The sequence below is a fragment of the Panulirus ornatus genome, chromosome 70 (assembly GCF_036320965.1).
Source record: "Panulirus ornatus isolate Po-2019 chromosome 70, ASM3632096v1, whole genome shotgun sequence".
Classification (NCBI taxonomy): Eukaryota; Metazoa; Arthropoda; class Malacostraca; order Decapoda; family Palinuridae; genus Panulirus; species Panulirus ornatus.
Window position 1 is genome coordinate 6,470,234 of NC_092293.1, and position 13,274 is coordinate 6,483,507.

The following is a 13,274-nucleotide window of genomic DNA, read 5'->3' on the forward strand; positions in this document are numbered from 1 at the left end:
AGTATCGCCCCAAGCCTCTCTCTCCAGTCCCCACTCACTCTCGTCCAAACCCTCTCTCTCCCGCCTTGCCTGACTCTCGTCCCAAGCCTCTCTCTCCTATCCTGCCTGACTCTCGACCTAAGCCTCTCTCTCCTGTCCACCATGACTCTCGTCCCAAGCCACTCTTTCCTGTCCTGCCTGACTGTCCCAATCCTTTCTCTCCTGTCCTGCCTGACTCTCGACACAGGCCTCTCTCTCCTGTCCACCATGACTCTCATCCCAAGCCTCTCTCTCCTGTCCTGCCGACTCTCCTCCCAAGCCTCTCTCTCCTGTCTAGCCGACTCTCGTCCCAAGCCTCTCTCTCCTTTAATGAGTGACTCGCCCCAAGATTCTCTCTCCTGTCTTGCCTGTATCTCGTCCCAAGCCTCTCTCTCCTGTCCTGCCTGACTCTCGTCCCAAGCCTCTCTCTCCAGTCCAGCCTGAATCTCGTCCCAAACCTCTTTCTCCTGTCCTCTTTTTCTTACTGACTCTAGTCCCAAGCCTCTCTCTCCTGTCCAGCGTTACTCTCATACCAAGCCTCTCTCTCCTGACTTGCCTGACTCTCGTCCCAAGCCTCTCTCTTATGTCCTGCCTGACTCTCGTCCCAAGCCCCTCTCTCCTGTCCAGCCAGACTTTCGTCCCAAGTCACTCTCTCTTCTCCAGCCTGACTCTCGTCATAAGCCTCTCTCTCCTGTATTACCGACTCTCATCCCATTCCTCTCTCTCCTGCCCTGCCTGACTCTCGTCCCAGGCCACTCTCTCTTGTCAAGCCTGACTCTCGTCCCAAGCCTATTTCTCCTGTCCTGCCTGCCTCTCGTCCCAAGCCTCTCTCTCTTGTCCATTCTAAGTATCGTCCCAAGCCTCTCTCTCCTGTCCAGCCTGACTCTCGTCCCAAGCCTCTCTTTCCTGTCCTACTGTCCTGCCTGACTCTCGTCCTAAGCCTCTCTCTCCTGTCCAGCCTGACTCTCGTCGCAAGCCTCTCTTTCCTGTCCTGCCGACTCTCGTCTCATTCCTCTGTCTCATGTCCTACTTCACTCTCGTCCCAAACCTCTCCCTCCTGTCCTGCCTGACTCTCGTACCAAGCCTCTCTCTCCTTTCCTTCCTAACTCTCGTCACAAGCCTCTCTCTCCTGTCCTGCCTGACTCTCGTCCCAAGCCTCTCTCTCCTGTCCTTCCTGACTCGTCCTAAGCCTCTCTCTCCTGTCCACCCCGAATCTCGTATCAAGCCTCTCTCTCCTGTCCAGCCTGACTCTCGTCCCAAACCTCTCTCTCCTGTCCAGCCTGACTCTCGTCCCAAGCCTCTCTCTCCTGTCTTACCTGACTCTAGTCCCAAGCCTCTCTCTCCGTTTCTGCCGACTCTCGTCCCAAGCCACTCTATCTTGTCCAGCCTGACTCTCGTCCCAAGCCTCTCTCTCCTGTCCTGCCTCACTCGTCCTAACCTTCTCTCTCCTGTCCAGCCTGAATCTCGTATGAAGCCTCTCTCTCCTGTCCAGATTGACTCTCGTCCCAAGCCTCTCTCTCTCCTTTCCTGCCTGACTCTCGTCACAAACCTCTCTCTCTCCTGTCCTGCCTGACTCTCGTCCCAAGCCTCTCTCTCCTGTCATTCCTGACTCGTCCTAAGCCTCTCTCTATGTCCACCCTGAATCTCGTATGAAGCCTCTCTCTCCTGTCCAGACTGACTCTAATCCCAAACCTCTCTCTCCTGTCCAGCCTTACTCTCGTCCCAAGCCTCTCTCTCCTGTTCTGCTAGATTCTTGTCCCATGCAACTCTCTCCTGTCCTACCTGACTCTCGTCCCAAGCCTCTCTCTCATGTTCTGCCGACTCTCGTCCCAAGCCACTCTCTCTTGTTCAGCCTGAGTCTCGTGCTAAGCCTCTCTCTCCTGTCGTGCCGACTCTCGTCCCATTCCTCTCTCTCCTGTCCTGCCTGACTCTCGTCCCAAGCCTCTCCCTCCTGTCCTGACTGACTCGTCTTAAGCCTCTCTCTCCTGTCCAGCCTGAATCTCGTATCAAGCCTCTCTCTCCTGTACAGACTGACTCTCGTCCCAAACCTCTCTCTCCTGTCCAGCCTGCCTCTCGTCTCAAGCCTCTCTCTCTTGTACAGCCTGACTCTCGTCCCAAGCCTCTGTCGCCTGTCCTGCCTGAATCTCATCCCAAGCATCTCTCTCATGTCCTGCCTGACTCTCGTCACAAGTCACTCTCTCCTGTCCTGCCTGACTCTCGTCCCAAGCCTCTCTCTCCTGTCTTGCCTGACTCGTCCTAAGCCTCTCTCTGCTGTCCACCGTGAATCTCGAATCAAGCCTCTCTCTCCTGTACAGACTGACTCTCGTCCCAAACCTCTCTCTCCTGTCCAGCCTGACTCTCGTCCCAAACCTCTCTCTCCTGTGCAGCCTGACTCTCGTCCCAAGCCTCTCTCTCATGTTCTGCTGACTCTCGTCCCAAGCCACTCTCTCTTGTCCAGCGTTACTCTCGTCCCAAGCCTCTCTCCTCTCCTGCTGACTCTCGTCCCATCCCTCTCTCTCCTGTCTTGCCTGACTCGTCCTAAGCCTCTCTCTGCTGTCCACCGTGAATCTCGAATCAAGCCTCTCTCTTCTGTCCAGTCTGACTCTCGTCCCAAACCTATCTCTCCTGTCCAGCCTGACTCTCCTGCCAAGCCTCTCTCTCCTGTCCTGCCAGACTCTCGTCCTAAGCCACTCTCTCCTGTCCTTCCTGACTCTCACCCCAAGCCTCTCTCTCCTGTTCTGCCGACCCTCGTCCCAAGCCACTCTCTCGTGTCCAGACTGACTCTCGTCCCAAGCCTCTCTCTTCTGTCGTGCCTGACTCTCGTCCCAAGCGTCTCTTTCCTGTCCAGCCTGACCCTCGTCCCAAGCCTCTCTTTCCTATCCTACTGTCCTGACTGATTCTCGTTCCAAGCCTCTCTCTCCTGTCCAGAATTTGTCTCGTCCCAAGCCTCTCACTCCTGTCCTGCCTGACTCTCGTCTCAAGCCTCTCTCTCCTGTCCTGCCTGACTCGTCCTAAACCTCCCTCTCCTTTAGAGCCTGACTCTCGTTACAAGACTCTCTCTCCTCTCCAGCCTGACTCTCGTCCCAAGACTCTTTCTCCTGTCCTGCCTGAATCTCGTCCCAAGCCTCTCTCTCCTTTCCTGCCTGACTCGTCCTAAGTCTCTCTTTCCTGTCCAGCTTGATTCTCGTCCCAAGCGTCTCTCTCGTGTCCAGCCTGACTTTCGTCCCAAGCCTCTCTCTCCTGTCCTGCCGACTCTCGTCCCAAGCCTCTTTTTCCTGTCCTGCCTAACGCGTCCCAAGCTTCTTTCTCCTGTCCTGCCTGACTCTCGTCCCAAGCCTATCTCTCCTGTCCTGCATGCCTCTCGTCCCAAGCCTCTCTCTCTTGTCCATTCTAAGTATCGTCCCAAGCCTCTCTCTCCTGTCCAGCCTGACTCTCGTCCCAAGCCTCTCTTTCCTGTCCTACTGTCCTGCCTGACTCTCATCCTAAGCCTCTCTCTCCTGTCCAGCCTGACTCTCGTCGCAAGCCTCTCTTTCCTGTCCTGCCGACTCTCGTCTCATTCCTCTGTCTCATGTCCTACTTCACTCTCGTCCCAAACCTCTCCCTCCTGTCCTGCCTGACTCTCGTACCAAGCCTCTCTCTCCTTTCCTTCCTAACTCTCGTCACAAGCCTCTCCTGTCCTGCCTGACTCTCGTCCCAAGCCTCTCTCTGCTGTCCTTACTGACTCGTCCTAAGCCTCTCTCTCCTGTCCACCCCGAATCTCGTATCAAGCCTCTCTCTCCTGTCCAGCCTGACTCTCGTCCCAAACCTCTCTCTCCTGTCCAGCCTGACTCTCGTCCCAAGCCTCTCTCTCCTGTCTTACCTGACTCTAGTCCCAAGCCTCTCTCTCCGTTTCTGCCGACTCTCGTCCCAAGCCACTCTATCTTGTCCAGCCTGACTCTCGTCCCAAGCCTCTCTCTCCTGTCCTGCCTCACTCGTCCTAACCTTCTCTCTCCTGTCCAGCCTGAATCTCGTATGAAGCCTCTCTCTCCTGTCCAGATTGACTCTCGTCCCAAGCCTCTCTCTCCTGTCCAGCCTGACTCTCGTCTCAAGCCTCTCTCTCCTGTACAGCCTGACTCTCGTCCCAAGCCTCTCTTTCTTGTCCATTTTAAGTATCGTCCCAAGCCTCTCTCTCCAGTCCCCACTAACTCTCGTCCAAAACCTCTCTCTCCTGCCCTGCCTGACTCGTCCCAAGCCTCTCTCTCCTGTCCTGCCTGACTCTCGACCTAAGCCTCTCTCTCCTGTCCACCATGACTCTCGTCCCAAGCCTCTCTCTCCTGTCCTGCCTGACTCTCGTCCCAATCCTCTCTCTCCTGTCCTGCCTGACTCTCGACACAAGCCTCTCTCTCTTGTCCACCATGACTCTCGTCCCAAGCCTCTCTCTCCTGTCCTGCTTGACTCTCGTCCCAAGCCTCTCTCTCCTGTCCTGCCTGACTCTCGTCCCAAGACTCTTTCTCCTGTCTTGCCTGTCTCTCGTCCCAAGCCTCTCTCCCCTGTCCTGCCTGACTCTCGTCCCAAGCCCCTCTCTCTTGTACAGCCTGACTCTCGTCCCAAGCCACTTTCTCTTGTCCAGCCTGACTCTCGTCCTAAGCCTCTCTCTCCTGACTTACCGACTCCCATCCCATTCCTCTCTCTCCTGTCCTGCCTGACTCTCGTCCCAAGCCACTCTCTCTTGTCAAGCCTGACTCTCGTCCCAAGAGTCTTTCTCCCGTCCTGCCGACTCTCGTCTCATTCCTCTGTCTCATGTCCTGCCTGACTCTCGTCCTAAGCCACTCACTCCTGTCCTGCCTGACTCTCGTCCAACGCCTCTCTCTCCTGTCCAGCCAGACTCTCGTCCCAAGCCTCACTCTCCTGTCCTGCCTGACTCTCGTCCCAAGCCTCTCTCTCTCCTTTCTTGCCTGACTCTCGTCACAAACCTCTCTCTCCTGTCCTGCCTGACTCTCGTCCCAAGCCTCTCTCTCCTGTCATTCCTGACTCGTCCTAAGCCTCTCTCTATGTCCACCCTGAATCTCGTATCAAGCCTCTCTCTCCTGTCCAGACTGACTCTAATCCCAAACCTCTCTCTCCTGTCCAGCCTTACTCTCGTCCCAAGCCTCTCTCTCCTGTTCTGCTAGATTCTTGTCCCAAGCAACTCTCTCCTGTCCTACCTGACTCTCGTCCCAAGCCTCTCTCTCATGTTCTGCCGACTCTCGTCCCAAGCCACTCTCTCTTGTTCAGCCTGAGTCTCGTGCTAAGCCTCTCTCTCCTGTCGTGCCGACTCTCGTCCCATTCCTCTCTCTCCTGTCCTGCCTGACTCTCGTCCCAAGCCTCTCCCTCCTGTCCTGACTGACTCGTCCTAAGCCTCTCTCTCCTGTCCAGCCTGAATCTCGTATCAAGCCTCTCTCTCCTGTACAGACTGACTCTCGTCCCAAACCTCTCTCTCCTGTCCAGCCTGCCTCTCGTCTCAAGCCTCTCTCTCCTGTACAGCCTGACTCTCGTCCCAAGCCTCTGTCGCCTGTCCTGCCTGAATCTCGTCCCAAGCATCTCTCTCCTGTCCTGCCTGACTCTCGTCCCAAGCCTCTCTCTCCTGTCCTACCTGACTCGTCCTAAGCCTCTCTCTCCTGTCCACCCTGAATCTCGTATCAAGCCTCTCTCTACTGTCCAGCCTGAATCTAGTCCCAAGCATCTCTCTCCTGTCCAGCCTGACTCTCGTCCCAAGCCTCTCTCTTCTCTGGTGCCTGACTCTCGTCCCAAGCGTCTCTCTCCTGTCCAGCCTGACCCTCGTCCCAAGCCTCTCTTTCCTATCCTCCTGTCCTGCCTGACTCGTTCCAAGCCTCTCTCTCCTGTCCAGCCTGACTCTCGTCCTAAGCCTCTCTCTTCTGTCCTGCCGACTCTCGTCCCAAGCCTCTCTCTCCTGTCCAGCCTGACTCTCGTCCCAAGCCTCTCTCGCCTGTCCTGCCTGAATCTCTTCACAAGCCTCTCTCTCCTGTCCTGCCTGACTCTCGTCCCAAGCCTCTCTCTCCTATCCAGCCTGACTCTCGTCTCAAGCCTCTCTCTCTTGTACAGCCTGCCTCTCGTCCCAAGCCTTTCTATGTTGTCCATTCTAAATATCGTCCCAAGCCTCTCTCTCCAGTCCCCCCTCACTCTCGTCCAAACCCTCTCTCTCCTGCCTTGCCTGACTCTCGTCCCAAGCCTCTCTCTCCTATCCTGCCTGACTCTCGACCTAAACCTCTCTCTAATGTCCACCATTTCTCTGTCTCATGTCCTGCTTGACTCTCGTAACAAACGTCTCCCTCCTGTCCTCCCTGAATCTCTTCACAAGCCTCTCTCTTCTGTCCTGCCGACTCTCGTCCAAACCCTCTCTCTCCTGCCTTGCTTGACTCTCGTCCCAAGCCTCTCTCTCCTATCCTGCCTGACTCTCGACCTAAGCCTCTTTCTAATGTCCACCATTTCTCTGTCTCATGTCCTGCTTGACTCTCGTCCCAGACGTCTCCCTCCTGTCCTGTCTGACTCTCGTCCCAAGCCTCTCTCTCCTGTCCACACTGACTCTCGTCCCAAGCCTCTCTCGCCTGTCCTGCCTGAATCTCTTCAAAAGCCTCTCTCTCCTGTCCTGCCTGACTCTCGTCACAAGCCTCTCTCGCCTGTCCTGCCTGACTCTTGTCTCAAGCCTCTCTCTCCTGTCCTTCCTGACTCGTCCTAAGCCTCTCTCTACTGTCCACACTGAATCTCGTATCAAGCCTCTCTCTCCTGTCCAGCCTGACTCTCGTCCCAAACCTCTCTCTCCTGTGCAGCCTGACTCTCGTCCCAAGCCTCTCTCTCATGTTCTGCTGACTCTCGTCCCAAGCCACTCTCTCTTGTCCAGCGTTACTCTCGTCCCAAACCTCTCTCCTCTCCTGCTGACTCTCGTCCCATTCCTTTCTCTCCTGTCCTGCCTGACTCTCGTCCCAAGCCTCTCCCTCCTGTCCTGACTGACTCGTCCTAAGCCTCTCTCTCCTGTCCAGCCTGAATCTCGTATCAAGCCTCTCTCTCCTGTACAGACTGACTCTCGTCCCAAACCTCTCTCTCCTGTCCAGCCTGCCTCTCGTCTCAAGCCTCTCTCTCCTTTACAGCCTGACTCTCGTCCCAAGCCTCTGTCGCCTGTCCTGCCTGAATCTCGTCCCAAGCATCTCTCTCCTGTCCTGCCTGACTCTCGTCCCAAGCCTCTCTCTCCTGTCCTACCTGACTCGTCCTAAGCCTCTCTCTCCTGTCCACCCTGAATCTCGTATCAAGCCTCTCTCTACTGTCCAGCCTGAATCTAGTCCCAAGCATCTCTCTCCTGTCCAGCCTGACTCTCGTCCCAAGCCTCTCTCTTCTCTCGTGCCTGACTCTCGTCCCAAGCGTCTCTCTCCTGTCCAGCCTGACCCTCGTCCCAAGCCTCTCTTTCCTATCCTCCTGTCCTGCCTGACTCGTTCCAAGCCTCTCTCTCCTGTCCAGCCTGACTCTCGTCCTAAGCCTCTCTCTTCTGTCCTGCCGACTCTCGTCCCAAGCCTCTCTCTCCTGTCCAGCCTGACTCTCGTCCCAAGCCTCTCTCGCCTGTCCTGCCTGAATCTCTTCACAAGCCTCTCTCTCCTGTCCTGCCTGACTCTCGTCCCAAGCCTCTCTCTCCTATCCAGCCTGACTCTCGTCTCAAGCCTCTCTCTCTTGTACAGCCTGCCTCTCGTCCCAAGCCTTTCTATGTTGTCCATTCTAAATATCGTCCCAAGCCTCTCTCTCCAGTCCCCCCTCACTCTCGTCCAAACCCTCTCTCTCCTGCCTTGCCTGACTCTCGTCCCAAGCCTCTCTCTCCTATTCTGCCTGACTCTCGACCTAAACCTCTCTCTAATGTCCACCATTTCTCTGTCTCATGTCCTGCTTGACTCTCGTAACAAACGTCTCCCTCCTGTCCTCCCTGAATCTCTTCACAAGCCTCTCTCTTCTGTCCTGCCGACTCTCGTCCAAACCCTCTCTCTCCTGCCTTGCTTGACTCTCGTCCCAAGCCTCTCTCTCCTATCCTGCCTGACTCTCGACCTAAGCCTCTTTCTAATGTCCACCATTTCTGTCTCATGTCCTGCTTGACTCTCGTCCCAAACGTCTCCCTCCTGTCTTGCCTGACTCTCGTCCCAAGCCTCTCTCTCCTGTCCACACTGACTCCCGTCCCAAGCCTCTCTCGCCTGTCCTGCCTGAATCTCTTCAAAAGCCTCTCTCTCCTGTCCTGCCTGACTCTCGTCACAAGCCTCTCTCGCCTGTCCTGCCTGACTCTCGTCTCAAGCCTCTCTCTCCAGTCCTTCCTGACTCGTCCTAAGCCTCTCTCTACTGTCCACCCTGAATCTCGTATCAAGCCTCTCTCTCCTGTCCAGCCTGACTCTCGTCCCAAACCTCTCTCTCCTGTGCAGCCTGACTCTCGTCCCAAGCCTCTCTCTCATGTTCTGCTGACTCTCGTCCCAAGCCACTCTCTCTTGTCAAGCGTTACTCTCGTCCCAAGCCTCTCTCCTCTCCTGCTGACTCTCGTCCCATCCCTCTCTCTCCTGTTGTGCCTTACTCTCGTCCCAAGCCTCTCCCTCCTGTCCTGCCTAACTCGTCCTAACCTTCTCTCTCCTGTCCATCCTGAATCTCGTATCAAGCCTCTCTCTCCTGTCCAGATTGACTCTCGTCCCAAGCCTCTCTCTCCTGTCCAGCCTGACTCTCGTCTCAAGCCTCTCTCTCCTATACAGCCTGGCTCTCGTCCCAAGCCTCTCTCTCTTGTCCATTCTAAGTATCGCCCCAAGCCTCTCTCTCCAGTCCCCACTCACTCTCGTCCAAACCCTCTCTCTCCTGCCTTGCCTGACTCTCGTCCCAAGCCTCTCTCTCCTATCCTGCCTGACTCTCGACCTAAGCCTCTCTCTCCTGTCCACCATGACTCTCGTCCCAAGCCACTCTTTCCTGTCCTGCCTGACTCTGTCCCAATCCTTTCTCTCCTGTCCTGCCTGACTCTCGACACAGGCCTCTCTCTCCTGTCCACCATGACTCTCATCCCAAGCCTCTCTCTCCTGTCCTGCTTGACTCTCGTCCCAAGCCTCTCTCTCCTGTCCTGCCGACTCTCCTCCCAAGCCTCTCTCTCCTGTCTAGCTGACTCTCGTCCTAAGCCTCTCTCTCCTTTAATGAGTGACTCGCCCCAAGATTCTCTCTCCTGTCTTGCCTGTATCTCGTCCCAAGCCTCTCTCTCCTGTCCTGCCTGACTCTCGTCCCAAGCCTCTCTCTCCAGTCCAGCCTGAATCTCGTCCCAAACCTCTTTCTCCTGTCCTCTTTTTCTTACTGACTCTAGTCCCAAGCCTCTCTCTCCTGTCCAGCGTTACTCTCATACCAAGCCTCTCTCTCCTGACTTGCCTGACTCTCGTCCCAAGCCTCTCTCTTATGTCCTGCCTGACTCTCGTCCCAAGCCCCTCTCTCCTGTCCAGCCAGACTTTCGTCCCAAGTCACTCTCTCTTCTCCAGCCTGACTCTCGTCATAAGCCTCTCTCTCCTGTATTACCGACTCTCATCCCATTCCTCTCTCTCCTGCCCTGCCTGACTCTCGTCCCAGGCCACTCTCTCTTGTCAAGCCTGACTCTCGTCCCAAGCCTATTTCTCCTGTCCTGCCTGCCTCTCGTCCCAAGCCTCTCTCTCTTGTCCATTCTAAGTATCGTCCCAAGCCTCTCTCTCCTGTCCAGCCTGACTCTCGTCCCAAGCCTCTCTTTCCTGTCCTACTGTCCTGCCTGACTCTCGTCCTAAGCCTCTCTCTCCTGTCCAGCCTGACTCTCGTCGCAAGCCTCTCTTTCCTGTCCTGCCGACTCTCGTCTCATTCCTCTGTCTCATGTCCTACTTCACTCTCGTCCCAAACCTCTCCCTCCTGTCCTGCCTGACTCTCGTACCAAGCCTCTCTCTCCTTTCCTTCCTAACTCTCGTCACAAGCCTCTCTCTCCTGTCCTGCCTGACTCTCGTCCCAAGCCTCTCTCTGCTGTCCTTCCTGACTCGTCCTAAGCCTCTCTCTCTTGTCCACCCCGAATCTCGTATCAAGCCTCTCTCTCCTGTCCAGCCTGACTCTCGTCCCAAGCCTCTCTCTCCTGTCTTACCTGACTCTAGTCCCAAGCCTCTCTCTCCGTTTCTGCCGACTCTCGTCCCAAGCCACTCTATCTTGTCCAGCCTGACTCTCGTCCCAAGCCTCTCTCTCCTGTCCTGCCTCACTCGTCCTAACCTTCTCTCTCCTGTCCAGCCTGAATCTCGTATCAAGCCTCTCTCTCCTGTCCAGATTGACTCTCGTCCCAAGCCTCTCTCTCCTGTCCAGCCTGACTCTCGTCTCAAGCCTCTCTCTCCTGTACAGCCTGACTCTCGTCCCAAGCCTCTCTTTCTTGTCCATTTTAAGTATCGTCCCAAGCCTCTCTCTCCAGTCCCCACTAACTCTCGTCCAAAACCTCTCTCTCCTGCCCTGCCTGACTCGTCCCAAGCCTCTCTCTCCTGTCCTGCCTGACTCTCGACCTAAGCCTCTCTCTCCTGTCCACCATGACTCTCGTCCCAAGCCTCTCTCTCCTGTCCTGCCTGACTCTCGTCCCAATCCTCTCTCTCCTGTCCTGCCTGACTCTCGACACAAGCCTCTCTCTCTTGTCCACCATGACTCTCGTCCCAAGCCTCTCTCTCCAGTCCAGCTTGACTCTCGTCCCAAGCCTATCTCTCCTGTCCTGCCTGCCTCTCGTCCCAAGCCCCTCTCTTCTGTCGTTCCTGACTCTCGTCCCAAGACTCTCTCTGCTGTCCTGCATGATTCTTATCCCAAGCTTCTCCCCCCTGTCCAGCCTGACTCTCGTCCCAAGCCTCTCTTTCCTGTCCTGCCTAACGCGTCCTAAGCTTCTCTCCCCTGTCCTGCCTGACTCTCGTCCCAAGCCTATCTCTCCTGTCCTGCCTGCTTCTCTTCCCAAGCCTCTCTCTTCTGTCGTTCCTGACTCTCTTCCCAAGCCTGTCTCTCCTGTCCAGCCTGACTCTCGTCCCAAGCCTCTCTTTGGTGTCCTACTGTCCTGCCTGACTCTCGTCCCAAGCCTCTCTCTCTCCTGTCCAGCCTGACTCTCGTCCGAAGCCTCTCTCTCCTGCCCTGCCGACTCTCGTCTCATTCCTCTGTCTCATGTCCTGCTTCACTCTCGTCCCAAACCTCTCCCTCCTGTCCTGCCTGACTCTCGTCCCAAGCCTCTCTCTCCTGTCCTTCCTGACTCTCGTCACAAACCTCTCTCTCCTGTCCTGCCTGACTCTCGTCCCAACCTCTCTCTCCTGTCCTTCCTGACTCGTCCTAAGCCTCTCTCTCCTGTCCACCCTGAATCTCGTATCAAGCCTCTCTCTCCTGTCCAACCTGACTCTCGTCCCAAACCTCTCTCTCCTGTCCAGCCTGACTCTCGCCCCAAGCCTCTCTCTCCTGTCTTACCTGACTCTCGTCCCAAGCCTCTCTCTCCTGTCCTTCCTGACTCTCGTCACAAACCTCTCTCTCCTGTCCTGCCTGACTCTTGTTCCAAGCCTCTCTCTCCTGTCCTTCCTGACTCGTCCTAAGCCTCTCTCTCCTGTCCACCCTGAATCTCGTATCAAGCCTCTCTCTCCTGTCCAGCCTGAGTCTCGTCCCAAACCTCTCTCTCCTGTCCAGCCTGACTCTCGCCCCAAGCCTCTCTCTCCTGTCTTACCTGACTCTCGTCCCAAGCCTCTCTCTCCGTTTCTGCCGACTCTCGTCCCAAGCCACTCTCTCTCTTGTCCAGCCTGACTCTCGTCCCAAGTCTCTCTCTCCTGTCCTGCCGACTCTCGTCCCATCCCTCTCTCTCCTGTTCTGCCTTACTCTCGTCCCAAGCCTCTACCTCCTGTCCTGCCTCACTCGTCCTAACCTGTCTCCTCTCCAGCCTGAATTTCGTATGGAGCCTCTCTTTCCTGTCCAGATTGACTCTCGTCCCAAGCCTCTCTCTCCTGTCCAGCCTGACTCTCGTCTCAAGCCTCTCTCTCCTGTACAGCCTGACTCTCGTCCCAAGCCTCTCTCTCTTGTCCATTTTAAGTATCGTCCCAAGATTATCTCTCCAGTCCCCCCCAACTCTCGTCCAAAACCTCTCTCTCCTGCCTTGCCTAACTCTCGTCCCAAGCCTCTCTCTCCTGTCCTGCCTGACTCTCGACCTAAGCCTCTCTCTCCTGTCCACCATGACTCTCGTCCCAAGCCTCTCTCTCCTGTCCTGCCTGACTCGTCCCAATCCTCTCTCTCCTGTCCTGCCCGACTCTCGACACAAGACTCTCTCTCCTGTCCACCATGACTCTCGTCCCAAGCCTCTCTCTCCTGTCCTGCTTGACTCTCGTCCCAAGCCTCTCTCTCCTGTCCTGCCGACTCTCGTCCCAAGACTCTCTCTCCTGTCTAGCCGACTCTCGTCCCAAGACTCTCTCTCCTTTAATGAGTGACTCGCCCCAAGCTTCTCTCTCCTGTTCTGCCTGACTCTCGTCCCAAGACTCTTTCTCCTGTTTTGCTTGTCTCTCGACCCAAGCCTCTCTCTCCTGTCCTGCCTGACTCTCGTCCCAAGCCTCTCCAGTCCAGCCTGACTCTCGTCCCAAACCTCTTTTTCCTGTCCTCTTTTCCTTCCTGACTCTCGTCCCAAGCCTCTCTCTCCTGCCCAGCCTTACTCTCATCCCAAGCCTCTCTCTCCTGACTTGCCTGACTCTCGTCCCATGCCTCTCTCTTACGTCCAGCCTGACTCTCGTCCCAGGCCCCTCTCTCCTGTCCAGCTTGACTTTCGTCCCAAGCCACTCTCTCTTGTCCAGCCTGACTCTCGTCCTAAGCCTCTCTCTCCTGTCTTACCGACTCCCATCCCATTCCTCTCTCTCCTATCCTGCCTGACTCTCGTCCCAAGCCACTCTCTCTTGTCAAGCCTGACTCTCGTCCCAAGAGTCTTTCTCCCGTCCTGCCGACTCTCGTCTCATTCCTCTGTCTCAAGTCCTGCCTGACTCTCGTCCCAAGCCTCTCACTCCTGTCCTGCCTGACTCGTCCAAAGCCTCTCTCTCCCGTCCAGCCTGACTCTCGTCCCAAGCCTCTCTCTCTTGTCCTGCCTGACTCTCGTCCCAAGCCTCTCTCTCCTTTCCTGCCTGACTCTCGTCACAAGCCTCTCTCTCCTGTCCTGCCTGACTCTCGTCCCAAGCCTCTCTCTCCTGTCCTGCCTGACTCGTCCTAAGCCTCTCTCTATGTCCACCCTGAATCTCGTATCAAGCCTC